This window comes from Carcharhinus amblyrhynchos, chromosome 14, assembly GCF_965287045.1.
Source record: "Carcharhinus amblyrhynchos chromosome 14, sCarAmb.v2.hapA, whole genome shotgun sequence".
Classification (NCBI taxonomy): domain Eukaryota; kingdom Metazoa; phylum Chordata; class Chondrichthyes; order Carcharhiniformes; family Carcharhinidae; genus Carcharhinus; species Carcharhinus amblyrhynchos.
Window position 1 is genome coordinate 5,791,025 of NC_137337.1, and position 16,942 is coordinate 5,807,966.

The window sequence follows — 16,942 nt, forward strand, 5'->3', positions numbered from 1 at the left end:
CCACAAGTGGAAATATGTTTGCTGTGTGCACCCTATCAAACCCTTTCATAATGTTGATGACCTTTTATCAGGTCACGTCTCAGCCTTCTCTTTTCTGGAGAAGTTTTGTTAAGTCTTTCCTGACAGTTATCTTTCAGTCCTTCTCCACATGTCATCTCACTTTTGCAAAGATCTTTGCTGACAGTTCCACTTTTACATTCCTCCAGATTACACACACTCATTTTTCACCTTCATTCTTCTTGCAATGCAGTGACAAAGTCGCTACACCTTAATCCTCAACTGGCAGCATTTCTCCCTCACTTAATAATACCAAAAACAGATCAAATGCTCATTCATCCCACTGCCATTTATGGAACCTTTGACAGCTGGTGGCCAATGAATGAAGGAGAAAAGAAAATCAGTTTTAAAGCACATTGGGACATGCAAAAGATGGGATAAACCAGGTAACCAAGCTTTGACAAAGGGTCATCTCTGGGCTTGAAACGTCAGCTCTTTTCTCCCCTTCCAGACCTGCTGAGATTTTCCCGTGTTTTCTCTTTTGGTTATGGGATAAACCGGTTTATAAATGCTCTCACTTTCTCTTTTGGTGTCTTTCCCCCACCCCTGCCTTCCTTTATTCTCTCCTTCCTCTACACTACATCTTTGGTCACTTTAAATGAAAGGCTGGTTATTCAGCGATTTGGGTGTCCTTGTACACAAATTGCAGCAAGTATTATATACACAGGTAATGCACGTAGTTAGGAAGTCAAGTGAAATTATAGCTCTTATTACACAGTAGTTTGAGTTTAAGAACAGGAAAGACTTGCTGCAATTATATCAGGCTTTATTGAAACCACATCTGGAGTACTATGTACATTTTGGCCTCCTTCCCCAAGGAAGGATATAGCTGTCTTAGAGGTGGTGAAACAAATGTCCACTAGATGGGCAGACTCTCCAATAAAAGAGATTGAGTAGAATGGTTTCTATTCTGTGGGATTTAGAAGATTGCTCTCACTACATATAAAATTCATAGTGGTGTTGACCGGGTAGATGCTGCAAAGATCTTTCCTCAGGCTGTGGAGTCCAGAACAAGGAATCATGGTCTCAGGATAGGGGATTATCCATTTACGACTGAGATGTGGGGAAATTTCTTCACTTAGAGAATTCTAACAATTCACAACACTATCTCGTTGGGGGTGGGGGTTGCAGATACATGGCTGATGAGAATTGGGAATATGGGAGTTAGGGCAGAGAGGTGAGAGAGAAGTTAAGCAATTGTCAAATTGAATGGCCCATTCCTGCTCATTAAATGTGCCCTTTCTCCACACCCTCCCATAAGGCAGCTGTTCAGGCAAAGGTTAAAGTCTGTGCTCTCCTAGCAGCACCCACCACCCACCCAGCTGTGCTGTTTAGCATTCTACCTCTGAGACCAACAAAAACGGATTTGTTTATATCTCCCTTCTATTTGTGAAATCTTAGTGGGCAGTTTCGGTTGTCGCATGAGCCTGTTTAACTGTCGCTTCACTCTGATTCATGTTAAATCTTTCAGACGCTTATGTGGGAGATGGTGCAATGAAATTTAAATTCAAGTCTCTTTTTTTTCTGCTAGCCAGTTTTAATTGCTGGATACTTCATGGTTACAGCAATGTAACAAAAGATGGGAGAAGAAAGGGCATTAGCTCAAAATATTTCTCAGCTGGACCTTTGGTGGGTCTGTAAATCACCAAATAAAAATTTAGGTTAACTAATTAAAAATGTGAAGCAGGTGGCCCAGGACAGTTTCCTGACTTGGGATCCAATTAAATGAAGCAGTCAGGATAGCCAAGCTAATAATTTTTCTAAAACTTGCCTGACATGCATCTGAAGAAACTTGAGCCAATTTCAGGGAATGTTATCCCGATATTTTAGTTAAATTAAATCGAATAGGTGTGAACTTGCTTAGGGCAGACAGGAAATTCAAATTGAACAATTGTCGAACTGAAATGTCACTATATTGCTGTTTGGTTTGAGAATTTCTTGAGACACCTATTGACCTTAACATCTGGAAGTGTCATTAAGTGTCATCTGGAAGTGTAATTAAGAACCCCCACACACCCAGACATCTCTTTTCCACCTCTTCCTTTGGGAAAAAGATATAAAAGTCTGAGATCACGTACCAACCGACTCAAGAACAGCTTCTTTCCTCCTGCTGTCAGACTTTTGAATGCACTTACCTTGCATTAAGTTGATCTTTCTCTAAAACCTAGCTATAACTGTAACACTACATTCTTCACCTTTCCTTCTCTGTGAATGGTATACTTTGTTGGTATAGTGCACAAGAAACAATGCATATGAATATATGTGACAATAATAAATCAAATCAAAAATCACTGAGCACAAAAATATGGGGCCAGCTTCACTGAACTCATCCTCAGCTGGGACTCTCCAGTCCTTCTGCAGTGGATGAAGATTTGGCTGAGTGCCAAATTCTCCATTCATGCTGGCAGTGACGGCGGGACAGGAGCAGCCGGAAAACTCCAGCCAATATTTATACAATCTGAGATCCGATGATCCAAATCCCAGTTGATCATTTTGCCTCTGTGGTTTAAAGTGTATTTCAAGTTTATTTTACTGGTGTCACACGCAGGTTTACATTAACACTACAGTTATGTTGCTGTGAAAATCCCTGTGATACGTGAAAAGTTGTGTATCAATACAATAATGATGTGATTATCCTGCAAGCAGATGTAGCTGTTACAGGCGCATTGCTGTGGGATAGGTTTTCCTGGATTTTGAGCTGAAATATACCACAAGAAACGGATGCCTTGCACAGAAAAAGCTAATCTTTCGGAACGTAAGAACAGAAATAGGCCATTCAGCCCTTTGAGATTGTTCAATCCTGCCTGATCTTTTATTTGTAGCCATTCACCCTCCACTTTTTGCACTTGAATAGCACTGCATACAAATGTCCTCAGTGTTTTTTCCCTGGCTGCCTGAAGAGGGTGCAGCATTCCTAGAATGCCACAAAGCTCCGTAAGCAACTTGCATGCGCCAGATGTCAACCAGCGGCCAAACTGCACCCTGAGTGCTACTGCCATATAAGTGTATCATTACTTCAATACCTAAGCAGTGCAAAATCGCAAATGGTACCGCAGCTGGTGGGAAAATGGTATAAGTGACTTAATGTGCATATTAAAGTCCATTATCGACAATTTTTGCAAAAGCGAAAGCTACACCTGATAATCATCACCTGGTGTTATTATAATCCAGAGCAAGTAGTTGGAGTTGTAACAGCATCCATCAGGTATAATCGGAGAGTGAGACTAGCAACTCAGCTAGTCTCACCCTCCTGTTCTTTCCCTGTAACCCAAAATGTTCTTTTTTATAATAGATATTTTGAAAGAGAGTGAGCGCCACTGACCAAAGGACCATTTACATTGCCTCAACGGTGGAGGTAGTCCATAATTGATCTAGGTTCTGTTTCTGTGGCTCTCTCTGACATTTACTGTATTAGTATTAACTGCACATGGCATGTCCGTCTCATTTGAAATCATTAACATTCGCAATGTTTGCGTCTCACCTTGCATTGATTGACTCAAATATGAAACTTACAAAGCAGTGACTGGCAGATAGGGAACATTTCGAAAAACACAAAACACCTTTTAACAAAAACATATTTCAAAAAGACTAGAACAGTGAAATGGTTTCCAGCTGGTGTTCTTGCTCACTTTAATAGCATCCTAAGAGGAGCGTGGGCAATACCAAACAACCTCCAATACTTTGCTTATGTTAGCTAACCTGCATTTCACCTTGGTTATATTTACAGTAGTTAACTGGGCAGCCAGAATCTGCGGACTCTGGAACTATCACTAGGATTGCCAGCCCCAGCAGCAAATAACCCTGGAGGTTTCATCACCTCAGATCCAACACGTCTATTCTCCTGTGCTATCTGAACATCAGTAAAATCTTCATTCCCTGATTTGATGATTAGACAAACAGCTTTTTATTTCCTATCACTAACATTTTCATAACTATTAAAAATGTGGAGTTTATTTTTATGCCTGTATGGTGGCACAGTGGTTAGCACTGTTGCCTCACAGTGCCAGGGACCCCGGTTCAATTCTGGCCTTGGGTCACTGTCTGCATGGAGTTTGTGCGTTCTCCCCATGTTTGCGTGGATTTCCTCCGGGTGCTCCGGTTTCCTCCCACAATCCAATGATGTGCAGGTTAGATGGATTGGCGATGCTAAATTGCCCCTAGTGTCAGGGGGATTAGCTAGAGTTACAGGAACAGGGCCTGGAATAGGATTTGTGGTCAGTGCAGACTCCATGGGCTGAATGGCCTCCTTCTGCACTGTAGGATTCTATGATTCTGTGATTCTATTTTCCTCGGGTTACTCCCAGAAATGTCCTGGAGATTAACCTTTTGGCCCAATGGAGTCTCATGGCATCAGGTCAGATGTGGGGGGACTTCAGTGTCATCACAAGACTGGCTCAGTAGCACCACTGCCAATGTGAATGAGTCCTAAAGGACATAGCTGCTAGACTGGGCCAATGGCTGATAGTGAGGGAAAAACATAAGTTGACCTCACCCTCACCAATCCACCTGTCACAGATACATCTGTCCTTGACAGTATTGATGGAAGTGACCAACACACTTGTCCCTGTGGAGATAAGGTAAAGATTCTTCTGCGATACAAAAATTGCATCTATTTGCAGATTTGACAATGATGTCTGGATTAGAGCAGAGAAAACAAAGGATTTGCATCGAGTGAGAAATTAAGCGAGTGAAGAAGTGGAAAAGCTGACACAGCCAATAGCATGCTGAAAGTTCTCGGGAAATAAGATTCAGACTATTTGCAGCAATGAAGCTGCATTTTACCAGAATCATTTGTTTTACATTGTGAACTATAATGCTGCTGTTTTTCTACTACACATATTGTCTGCGCAACAACTTAGGAGACCAGCTTTGTATTAATAATTGTACAGTTATGAACTATTACTGAGTCATCCTATTTTCAGGATGATAGAGTAGAGTTTGTTTAATTGATGGAGACAATGTACTTTCCTACTTCTGTCCGTATAAAACAGAGCTATTTTTCAGACACTAATGTTTCTCACAGCTTAATTGCTCATTAGCTATAACGTTAACATCGGCTATAACTTCAGCTGATGTCAGTGGCTGACCTCATTTGAAGTGCTGCTGTCGGTATAAAACAGAAAAAAGAACAAACAATAACCTAGTGCAACGGTGTCTGAACTGCAACCCACACGTTGTCTGCAATCTCTGAAATCCGAGCAATGCAGTTCTCTGCATTTTTTCTTCACTCACTGCTTAACCTGTTGGAATTTTGTGGTTGTGGAGATTTTAGAAAAAGCTCTTATTAGTGCTTGGCGGATGACGCCTAATTTACAACATGAAGATCTGTTAGTTAGCAGCAGCCTGAGATACACGCAAGTTAAAGTTTAACGTCCGTTTAATCTTTATATGCATCCTGTGGACAGAAAATCAGGCCTGCTTTGCTAAATTTGCCTGCTGCAGTATCTTACACATTTTTGGAAACTAAAGGGCAATTTTAGCATGGCCAATCCACGTAGCCTGCATATCTTTGCACTATGGGAGGAGACTGGAGCACCCAGAGGAAACTTACGCAGACACAGAGAATACATGCAAATTCCACATAGGTCTCTCTGTAGCCTATAGACTATGATGTGGGTATGCCGGCGTTGGACTGGCGTAAACACAGTAAAAAGTCTGACAACACCAGGTTTTAGTCCAACCTATTTATTTGATAATATACTCGCAAGCTTTCGGGTTAGCCCCTTCGTCAGGTGAATGGAGAGTTCTGGCCTCAGACAGAGCATATAAAGCACAGACAGTTTAGAGATTACTGATTAGAATGCGAATCCTTACACCTAACCTGCTGTTCAAGACCTGAAGTGGCTGATAATGTGAGTGGAAGGAGCACTGATCACAGTTTAAAGAGATGTGTATTGTCTCCAGACAGTACAGTAAGTGAGGTTTTGCAAACCCAGGCAAGTCACGGGGGTTACAGATAGTGCGACATGAACCCAAGATCCCTGTTGAGACCGTTGACACGATGTGGGTATGCTGGCGTTAGACTGGCGTAAACACAGTAAAAAGTCTGACAACACCAGGTTTTAGTCCAACCTATTTATTTGATAATATTCTCACAAGCTTTTGAGGGGACAGCCTCTTCGTCAGGTGAATGGAGAGTTCTGAACTCTCCATTCACCTGACAAAGAGGCTGTCCCCTCGAAAGCTTGTGAGAATATTATCTAATAAATAGGTTGGACTAAAACCTGGTGTTGTCAGACTTTTTACTGTGAGACCGTTGACCCCAATGTTGACCCCAACATTGGGGAGACCATGCAGACGCTACGACAACGGATGAATGAACATCGCTCGACAGTCACCAGGCAAGACTGTTCCCTTCCTGTTGGCGAACACTTCAGTGGTCACGGGCATTCAGCCTCTGACCTTCGGGTAAGCATTCTCCAAGGCGGCCTTCACGACACACGACAGCGCAGAGTCACTGAACAGAGACTGATAGCCAAGTTCCGCACACATGAGGACGGTCTCAACAGGGATCTTGGGTTCATGTCGCACTATCTGTAACCCCCGTGACTTGCCTGGGTTTGCAAAACCTCACTTACTGTACTGTCTGGAGACAATACACATCTCTTTAACCTGTGATCAGTGCTCCTTCCACTCACATTATCAGCCACTTCAGGTCTTGAACAGCAGGTTAGGTGTAAGGATTTGCATTCTAATCAGTAATCTCTAAACTGTCTGTGCTTTATATGCTCTGTCTGAGGCCAGAACTCTCCATTCACCTGATGAAGGGGCTAACCCGAAAGCTTGCGAGTATATTATCAAATAAATAGGTTGGACTAAAACCTGGTGTTGTCAGACTTTTTACTGCCTATAGACTAGGCAGTTTGACGGTGGTCATTGTCTGGTACTTGTATGTTACTTCTCACTTATTAGCCTGAAGCCTGAATTTTTTCCGGGTCTTGCTGCAATGTGAATGTTTTAATGTTGGCAAGGATGGGATGAGTTAGACAGATGGTGGTAACAAAAACAGATCTTAGTCTGCACTTGCAATGTCCCCTCAAGATTGTAATGAAGGATAAGTCAAGGAGAAGGCATGCTATACATAGCGTAGCTGTAAGTCAACCAATTTATGGCAAATTTTCAGATGCTGCAGGAAAGGGTTACTTTTATTCAGAACAGTAATTGTTTTTTCCCAAACCTGTTGGTGTTCAGCTTTTAAAACTTAACTACTAGGCAGCCAGGATTCATTAAATGCTGCCCTGAAACTGAACCGCTGTATAAATCATGCTCACTAGCTTTGGTGAGCAATGCTGATTTGCTAAAGGGAGGAGATGTCCATCAAGCATTAGTATTTTGCAGAGAAATATTCATGGAATTGTGAATTATATTACCATATGGTACCTTTTCTGTAAAACTCCAAACATAACAATATCTTTCTCATGTTACACAATGGAAAGTTCCACCACTTCATTTATGTAATTTATTGTCTACTTTCTATTGCTGTGTTTTAGAATAAATTTGTCCTAAGTTATTCATTGCCATGGTATGAATTTTTATTTAACCCTAAATACCCTTGACTAAATCTGCAGTGTTTATTTTCATCATTCTTCCTCTCTTCCTCCTTTTTTCTCCACCCCTCCTCCTTTTAAAAAAAAATCAGATCATTTAGAAAAGTCAACAAAGAATTGGCATTCATTTCAATGGGATAGAATTGTAAAACAGTTATGTTAATCTTGATTTGTGCAGACTCAGCATACTGTGAACAGTTCTGGATTTCTTATTATACAGGAAATATGAGCAGGAATGGGCCATTTATCCCCTCCAGCCTGCTCCGCCATTCAATTAGATCAGTGCTGATGTTCTGCCTCTGCCATTTTTTTTTGCATGATCCCCATTTCCTTTGATGTCTTTACTATTGGAAATCCATCAATCTCTGTTGAACATACTGTTGATCATACATCCCAGCTGATAATACTGGACAAGCTTTTAGAAAATTAAAATTAACCCTTAAAATTCCCTTGCGCAGCTGCATTCAGCGATTTTGTGCTTAATTCACAAAAGAGAATATGGACACAATGGAGAAGGCTGAGTTTTTTTAGCAATGATGATACCAGGTTGAAAGTTAATACTGATCAGGAGAGATTGAACAGGCTGGGGCTCTTCAATTGACCTGTGGTCTTTAAGATTTTGAATAGGTAGAGACAGAAATATTTGCACAAATGGGGGAGATTGGAACCAGGGGCCAGAAATATAAGATAGGCACTAATAAAACCAATCGATAATCCAGGAAAAGTCTTTTTACCCAGTCAGTCATTAGAATGTGGAACTCACCACCACATGAAGTGTTTGAGATGAATAGCATAGACGTATCTAAGGGAAAGCAAGATAATAATTTGCAGGAGAAAGAAACAAAAGGTTACGCTATGGATGGAAGCTCAAATGAAATTTAAATACTGCCAAGGAGTAATCCTCCCAGAAACCAAACCCCCCCCCCCCTCTGTATATGTTGAGAACACCCTCCATGGTGCTGTTTGGCACTGTCACTATGCTGAACAGGATTGATTCACCAACAGCTCTCACAGCTCAAACATGGCATCTGTGGGTCATCAGCTGCAGCAGAGTTGTGTTGCATCACAATCTGTAACATCCATCACCCTGCATACATTACCGCCAACACAGGGGGCTGACCGTAAGAGGACTAAGCCTGTATTCACCGGGATTTAGAAGAATGAGGGGAGATCTCATTGAAATGTATACATTTATTAAAGGGCTGGACAGACTGCATGTAGGGATGATGTTTCCCTGGCTGGAGATTTTAGAACAAGGGATCCTGGTCTCCAGGTACGGAGTAGGCCATTTGGGACTGAGATGAGGAGAAATTTGTTCACTCAGAGGGTGGTGAACCTGTGGAATTCTGTCTCACCGAAGGCTGTGGAGGCCGTATCAGTGCAAAATGAATAGATTTCTAGGCATCAAAGGCATCACAAAATACAGTGAGAAAGTGGGAGTTTGGCGTTGATGTAGAAAATCATATCAGACTGAATGGAGGAGCTGGCTCGATGGGCCAAATGGCCTACTCCTATATTCTATGCTTCTGTCTTAACCCTGGCTCAATGAGGAGTGTGAAAGTGCATCCCAGGAGCTGCACCAGCTCTACCTAAAGATGAGTGCCAACCTGAAACTGCAACACAAACTACAGCCATATTAAACTGTGTAAACAGAATGTAATAAACTGTTACACAATCCCAAAATCAATAGATCAGATCAAAGCTTTGTAGTCCTTCCACATCCAGTGGCAGTGGATAATTAAACAGCAAAATGGGGGAATAGGCTCCATGAAGATCTCCATCCTCAGTGGTGGTGAAGCTCAAAATACAGAAGACAAAATTGAACCATTTGTAACCGTCTTTACTAGCAGTGCTGAGTAGATGATCTATCTCGACCTTCTTCTGAAGATCCCACCCTCACAGATGACAGATTCTGTCAATTTGATTAATCAAGAAACAGCAAACGCACTGGACCCTGACAACATCTCAGTTGTCGTGCTCCAGAGCATATCTTATGGTCTTATAGAACCATTTGCTGTTTGAGCCCAGCTTTTCCAGTGTGGCTATGGTACTGGCATCTACTTGAAAATGTGAAAAATTACCCAGATATGTCCTGTCCACAAAAAGCGGGACAGATCCAATCTAACCAAATAGTTCCCCATCCACCTCCTCACAATCATTTTGCAAAGTTATAGAAGATATCATTGACCGTTCTGTCAAGCAGCAATTAACTCAGCAATGGTATCCACACAACTTGGGACATCTTAAGCCTGGTCACCTGTACTCAGTTTGGGTTCTGCCAGGATCACTCAGTTGAGGACCTCATTATAGTCTTGATCCAAACACATGTAACAGCTGAAAAGGAGGTGAGTTGGGAGTGACTTCCTTTGAAGTCAAGGCTGCACTTAACCTAGTGTGGTGTCAACAACTTGTATTGCGCCCTTGACATCATAAAACCTCCCAAGACACCCCATATGATCATTAGAAAACTAAACATCTTACTGAGCCACATAAGGTGATTATAGCATTGATGACCAAAAGCTTGGTCAAAAAGAAAATTTTATGGAGTTATCTTAAAGAAGGAAAGGGAGGTTGGGAGGTTTAGAGGGAAATTCTGGAGATTAGGGCCTAGGCACCAATGGTTTGACATGCTGTCTCCCTTCATAGCCTCCCTTGGGAGGCTATTTGGGAGCAGGTGTTACTGCAGCCTCCTTGGGTTCAGTTACTGGCACAAATGTGAGGAAAAGCTGGGACCTTCCTGGCTTCTGTGACTAATCAGACTGTACAAAAATACTTACAGCTATCTGTGTATTATTTTTGCAGTTAAATACATCTACAATCTAATTCAGTAGGACACTGCTAAAATGTTGTTAACAGGAAAAAAATGGTAATATGATGAGGTTGGTTTTGTTCTATGCGTTGCTATTCCAGTGTCATACATGCCAGATCAGAGTGGTTTATTTGTAGGGCCAATACTTTTGACTAATTGAAGTTTGCTTTGAAGTAAAGATGGCACAGTGGTTAGCACTGCTGCCTCACAGTGCCAGGGACCCAGGTTCAGTTCTGGCCTTGGGTGACTGTGTGGAGTTTGCACATTCTTCCTGTGTCTACATGGGTTTCCTCCGGGTGTTCCGGTTTCCTCCCACACTCCAAAGATGTGCTGGTTAGGCTGATTGGCCGTACTAAATTACCCGAGTATCAGGAGGATGAGCAGGGTAAATGTGTTGGGTTACAAGTATAGGGCCTGAGTGGGATTGATGAGTGTGCAGGCTCGATGGGCCGAATGGCCTCCTCTTGTACTGTAGGCATTCTATGATGGTAAACATACCTGAAAGAGATGGAAATTTTTTTGAAGTGCATTAACTATGATAGTTCTTAAACCATTGTGACTGAATAAAGTTGATCTAATTTGTATAGTGATTGCTACAGTTGTCTAGTTCTAAACTCCGAATTGTAAAACTGTTGGGTGATATTTCCACCCCGTCCCCTGCTCCCCGCCGCAAGGAAAGTAACCTGATTCAAAAAGGTGAAGAGGATTATCCTGTATGTCAGAGGGTGCTGACCCTTGGGTGAGAGATTAAGCTGGTCCTGCCTGTCTGCCTCCTGAAATAGTAAATATCTGTACCTTTATTTTGAATAAATAGGCATGTTGGACAACATTTATCCCTTAACCAGCATGAGTAGAAGCAGGCTATCTGGTCATCATCACATTGTGCAAATTTCTTGCCACATTTTTATATGCTACAGCAGTGATTGAACTGACTGCATTGGCTGTGGGGCTGTTCGGGATGTCCCCAAACTTATTAAAAGCATTGTCTGAAACAAGTCATCTCTTTCCTTCTTTTTCTCTCTTTGAATAAGGTGGAAAATGTTCAATTGATGAAATGTGCTGCAATTTGGAGTTTTTCGAGAAACAGATGTGGATAATGGAAAGATGCCAGTCTGAGTGCCAAGTACCCAAGCAGACTAGTGTAACAGTCGCAGGTTTATGTAACAAAAGACATTGTACCAAATAAGTACATGGGAGCATTAAACTGCTGGCTGGCTTATTATTGCAGCTCAGCGAATGGAGCTAATTACAGTGATGTATGGCTGAGATTGTCTGGAGCTCCTCAATGTGTACCCTGTCTCATTTACTGTGCCTTTGAAACGTCAAAAAGATCATTAATTTCCTTTTTGTTTATGTCAAAAGACATTTTTTGGGGTTGAAGTCATGAAATGAGGTGATTAGTTATTTTTTTCCAGCGTAATTGGGTTTGTCATAACTGAGCTTATTTTCATTCCAAGGTGGCAAAGTTAGCACCAACTCGGATCAAATGGACAAAAGAGGATGCTTCTCAGTGTATGGCACAATTTCCATTTGTTTAGAGTTGTATAGCAAAGTCCCAATAAAAATTAGTTTAGATTCAACATTGTAATTTACATAACATTTATCCCTCAGTTCTGATCTTCATGTAAAAGTTTTTCATTGAATCATTAAAATAGAACGTGTCATGCTGCAAGCATTTAAACATTTGGGAATTTGTTTTTTGTCTTTCACTCTTTGCTACCACAAGGAAAGTCGTAAATATATTCAAGGGGAAGTTACTGAGGAGAATGCGGGAGAAAGGAACAGCGGAATATGTTGATGAGCTGGAAAGAATCCCATATGGAACATAAACAATAGCATGAACATAGACTGAACGATCTGATTCTCTGCTATAAATTCTAGATCTAATAGTCCAACTTTGTTCACTTATTCCACTTTCACCCTTGTTGACAACACTCCAGAGTGAATCAATTCTAAAGGAGTGGTAGAGAAACTTCTTTATCCTGAGAATGGTTAAAACGTGGTGCTCTCTACCACAGAGAATAATTGAAGCTCGGATGCCTTCAAGGAGAAACTGGATAGCCACATGAAGGAGTAAAAGTGTGGGTTAGATAAAGAGGAGTGGGAGTGAATACTGGTATGAAACTGCTGGAGTGATTGACTTGTTTCTGTAATGTACCCGTATGTAATTCGATGAGTATGGGTACCCATGTCAGCCAAGCTTTTTCCCAAAACTCCCATTTCTTACATGTGAAGAGTAGTTGTTAGCGTTTTGTCAATTACATTGTTACAGTTACGAGAAACAGGTAATAAGTATTAATGGTGTCTGAGTAGATATAAGTAGGGGGTAGCTAGAGGAGAGATTGGATAAATCAATGACTCAAAGAAAAGCTCCATGCTTCAGTTTTGACTTCAGCTGGTTTGAATCCCAGTTGCACTGGTGACTGTTGCTGTTGGACGACAAGGGGCACCACAGTCACATGTGATCTTCTCCTATTTGTTCATCTCCGTTGTTGGGTCTCCAGCTTGTCCCAGCTGGAGTTGTGATCAAGATGAGGAACACTGGCGAATTTCCCACTCTTCTCCCACACCCCCAATCCTTGTCACCCAGATCAAATGTGAAAAACATCTGCTGCTGACTGAGATCAGCTTACTCTCCAGAAACTGAAATATTAAACTGAAATTTTCAAGATCTGTAGTACTGGAGTACTGTGTGCAGTTCTGGTCGCCTCACTACGAGAAGGATGTGGAAGCTATTGAAAGGGTGCAAAGGAGATTTACAAGGCTGTTGCCTGGATTGGGTGGCATGCCTTATGAGGATAGGTTGAGGGAGCTCGGTCTCTTCTCCCTGGAGAGACGAAGGATGAGAGGCGACCTGATAGAGGTTTATAAGATATTGAGAGGTATAGATAGGGTGGATACTCGGAGGCTATTTCCCAAGGCCTGAAATGGTTGCTACGAGAGGACACAGGTTTAAGGTTCTGGGGAGTAGGTACAGAGGAGATGTCAGGGGTAAGTTTTTCACTCAGAGGGTAGTGAGTGAGTGGAATTGGCTGCCGTCGGTAGTGATGGAGGCGAACTCGGGGTCTTTTAAGAGACTTCTGGATGAATACATGGGATTTAATGAGATTGAGGGTTATAGATAGGCCTGGTAGGTAGGGATATGATCAGCGCAACTTGTGGGCTGAAGGGCCTGTTTGTGCTGTAGCGTTCTATGTACTGGGGGATTTTTACAGTAACTTCATTGCAATGCTAATATAAGGCTACTTGTGACTAATAAATAAACTTTTACTTTCATTGAATTAACAATATTATTGTATCATGCGAATACCAGGGTAGTACATGATTATCTAGATGGAACTTTCAACTGGCAATCCCCACACACCGACAAAAAGCAAGAGCTTTCATTTATGTTGTATCCCAAAGCATTCACAACTAATGAAGTACTTTGTTGAAATGTAATCGCTGCTACAGCAGATGTATGCATCACTCGGAGCGGCATAATGGCACGGTGGTTAACATTGTTGCCTCTGGTCACAGTCTGTGTGAAGTTTGCATGTTCTTCCCATGTCTGCATGGGTTTCCTCTGTGTGCTGCAAAGATGTGAGAGTTAGGTGGATTGTCATGATAATTTGCCCCTTAGTGTCAGGAAGATTAGAAGGATAATTATGTGGGTATAGGGTCTGGGTGGGATTGTTGTCAGTGTATGCTCGATGGGCTGAATGGCCTCTTTCTGCACTGTAGGGATTTTACAATCCTGGTAAGATCTCTGAGCTCTCTGTCCATCTGTATGGATGGAAAGTGGTATTCCCTACAACCTGTAACAACCTTCAGCACTGCAGACCCCTGTGATCTTCGTAACCTCTTCCAGCCCTACAATGTTTACATCTTAATTTCCCAACCTCTACAGTCCTCCGGGATCTCTGTAATCTCTTAGCCCACAAAATCTCTGTAATTCCCCAAGTCCCTATAATCCTCCAAGGTCTCTTTCAGACCTACAACCTGCTAAGATATGTGATCCTCCAATTCTGACCTCTTTCTTATCCCCAATTTCCATTGCTATGCTATAGATGCAATGCTATCAGCTGCCTAGACCCTCAATTCTGGAATCCCTTCCTTAAAGCCATCCCTCTACTTTTCTCTCTTTCTTTAAGATGCTGTAAAACAGTCCTTTATACCTCTCCTAATGTCTCCTTATGTGGCTTGGTGTCAAATTTTATGTTAAAGGCACCATATTGATGCAAGTTGTTGTCAAAAGGATAATTCTGGTTAAATGCATCGAGCGTTATTTAATGCTGTTGTCCAGTTATTGTTATTTCTGTCTCTTAAAATCTGAATTGAAGTTGTATTTTGGCTGAGAAGCAATAAAAGTAACATTAAAAATCATCAACCTGTTCATTCGTGGTTGAGGTTGTGAAAATTGCAACTTTAAATGAAATGACTTTAAATGAGTCATGGGTTTCCATAGGAATCAGTGCTGAAGCCAGAGTTAGGTTCCTTTGGCCATTTCTTGACAATGTGTAATCCTCCCCCACCCCCAGCATTTCTCACACGTCACCAGCTGGTCAGCAGCATCCCATCCAGAGTGCAGACAGCACCTTCAAGTAGTAGTGGTGACTGTTCTGGCTGCACCTCTGGGTCAGTCTGCTCGCCGCCTCTGCACCTGGATCTCTGGCTCTCTCACTTCCTGTCAGCACAACCTCCAATATCAGTGGTGGTGACTCAGGCAACTGACCCACAGTGCAGCGCAGGGAGGATGTGACCAGAATGGAAACAACATAAAGTGAAAATGGTGACACAAATCGACAATTAAAGGATAAATGACTTTAACATGAAACTATGTTAAGCAGGACAACTTAAAGCAAGGATTTCCTGTAACTTAGTTAGAATTTATTTATTAGTCACAAGTAGGCTTACATTAATACTGCAATGATACTTTGAAAATCTCCAGTCACCACACTCCAGCGCCTGTTCAGGTACACTGAGGGAGAATTTAGCATGACCACTGCATCTAACCAGCACATCTTTCAGACAGTGGGAGGAAACCAGAGCACCCGGAGAAAACCCACACAGACACGGGGAGACTCCACACAAGACTGTGACCTAAGCCGGGAATCGAACGTGGGTCCCTGGCGCTGTGAGGCAGCAGTGCTAACCACCGTGCAACCATGCCACGCTAGTGTTAGTTTAGCACATGCAGGTCCATCTGAAATTTTCCAGCTGTTGTTTATGGATGAAGAACAGAGAGTGTGTTATCTAGCTATTTCTCATATCTAAACTTTTTCTACTTTCAGATATTAATATTCAGGTGGCAAAAGAAATGACAGCAACATTATCAAAATGACTTTACTACTGGACAGAAGCAGTAGTGACTCCCTTGGCACATATGACTTTTATGTCACAAAAAAATGTTACATGAGCAAATCTGGTCCAGCCCGTCAGTCAAGGTGCTGGTGCATAGATAGGCAGGAAAGCTTTTGTAAGAAAATTTGCAGTTCTTAAAATCTTGAATGACAAAGGGCTAATTCTGCTTTATGCTGCAAGCAAAGCTTGATCTGCTTTATGTAAATTAAACTGGTGAACATTTAGAGAGCATTTTTGCTGTTCTGGAGCTGGGAATCATAGTTATGCTTAGTGTTGAAACTGCTGGCTGTGTACTATAAATTTAAATGCACGTTATGTCTATGTTTGTCAGACCCAAAAGCAGGATCACCTTCAAGCTATGTTAATTGGTTTCTACTTTCACACATTGCTGTAAAAATCATAAATGACTGCAACTGAAATATCTGAAGCCGGAGTTAGATTCCTATCTAAACAGGTAGAAAGGTAATAGGCTAGAGGATGCTGCAGAGGGTCCCTCAATCTCTCCCCACCACTCCACTTCCCCCAGCACTCACCCATCCCATAGCTTTGGTGGAAGATTGAAGGAAACTCCACCTGAAGAAGGAGCAACACTCTGAAAGCTTGTGCTACCAAATAAACCTGTTGGACTTTAACCTGGTGTTGTGAGACTTCTTGCTATCTTCAGGGTGTCACCAGTCTTTCACCAAACATACTGTGAGGGAATACACAAGGCCCCAAGCTAGCTGAAATTCCAGACACACATGTTCTGGTGTTTGTGATTTGGTTACGCAATAGGGCTCTTGTTTGAGACTTGCTTGTGTGTAGAGGGATATATGACTGACACCTCCATGTATCACTGTCGCCTCTGCATTGCTCTCCAGTGAGAACTCAGCAAGAATAAACACGTTGGGCAGATGATTTGGTTGTCTACACTGAACATTTTGTTGGTTAATGAAAAAATTTGCATGTAGCTGCGTAGTAACATACATGTTGGCAAAGTGGTATTGTCACTGAACTAGAAATTCACAAACCCAGGATAATGCTCTGGGGATACAAGCAGTTCTGCTACAGCTACAACACTGGCATCTATATGACAATGTGGAAAATTGCCCAACATGGTGAAATATTGCCCCATCAGTCTACTCTCTATCATCTGTGATGGAGAAGTTCATCAATAGCGCTGTGAAGCAGCACTTACTTAGCAATG

The 16,942-nt window shown here is 42.0% G+C and overlaps 1 protein-coding gene across 1 annotated transcript in view; it reads left to right on the top strand.

The window, feature by feature from the left end:
- Positions 1-16,942, top strand: part of ttc7b (tetratricopeptide repeat domain 7B) — a 277,583-nt gene that overhangs the window by 47,649 nt on the left and 212,992 nt on the right. The gene's annotated exons all lie outside the window — the stretch shown is intronic.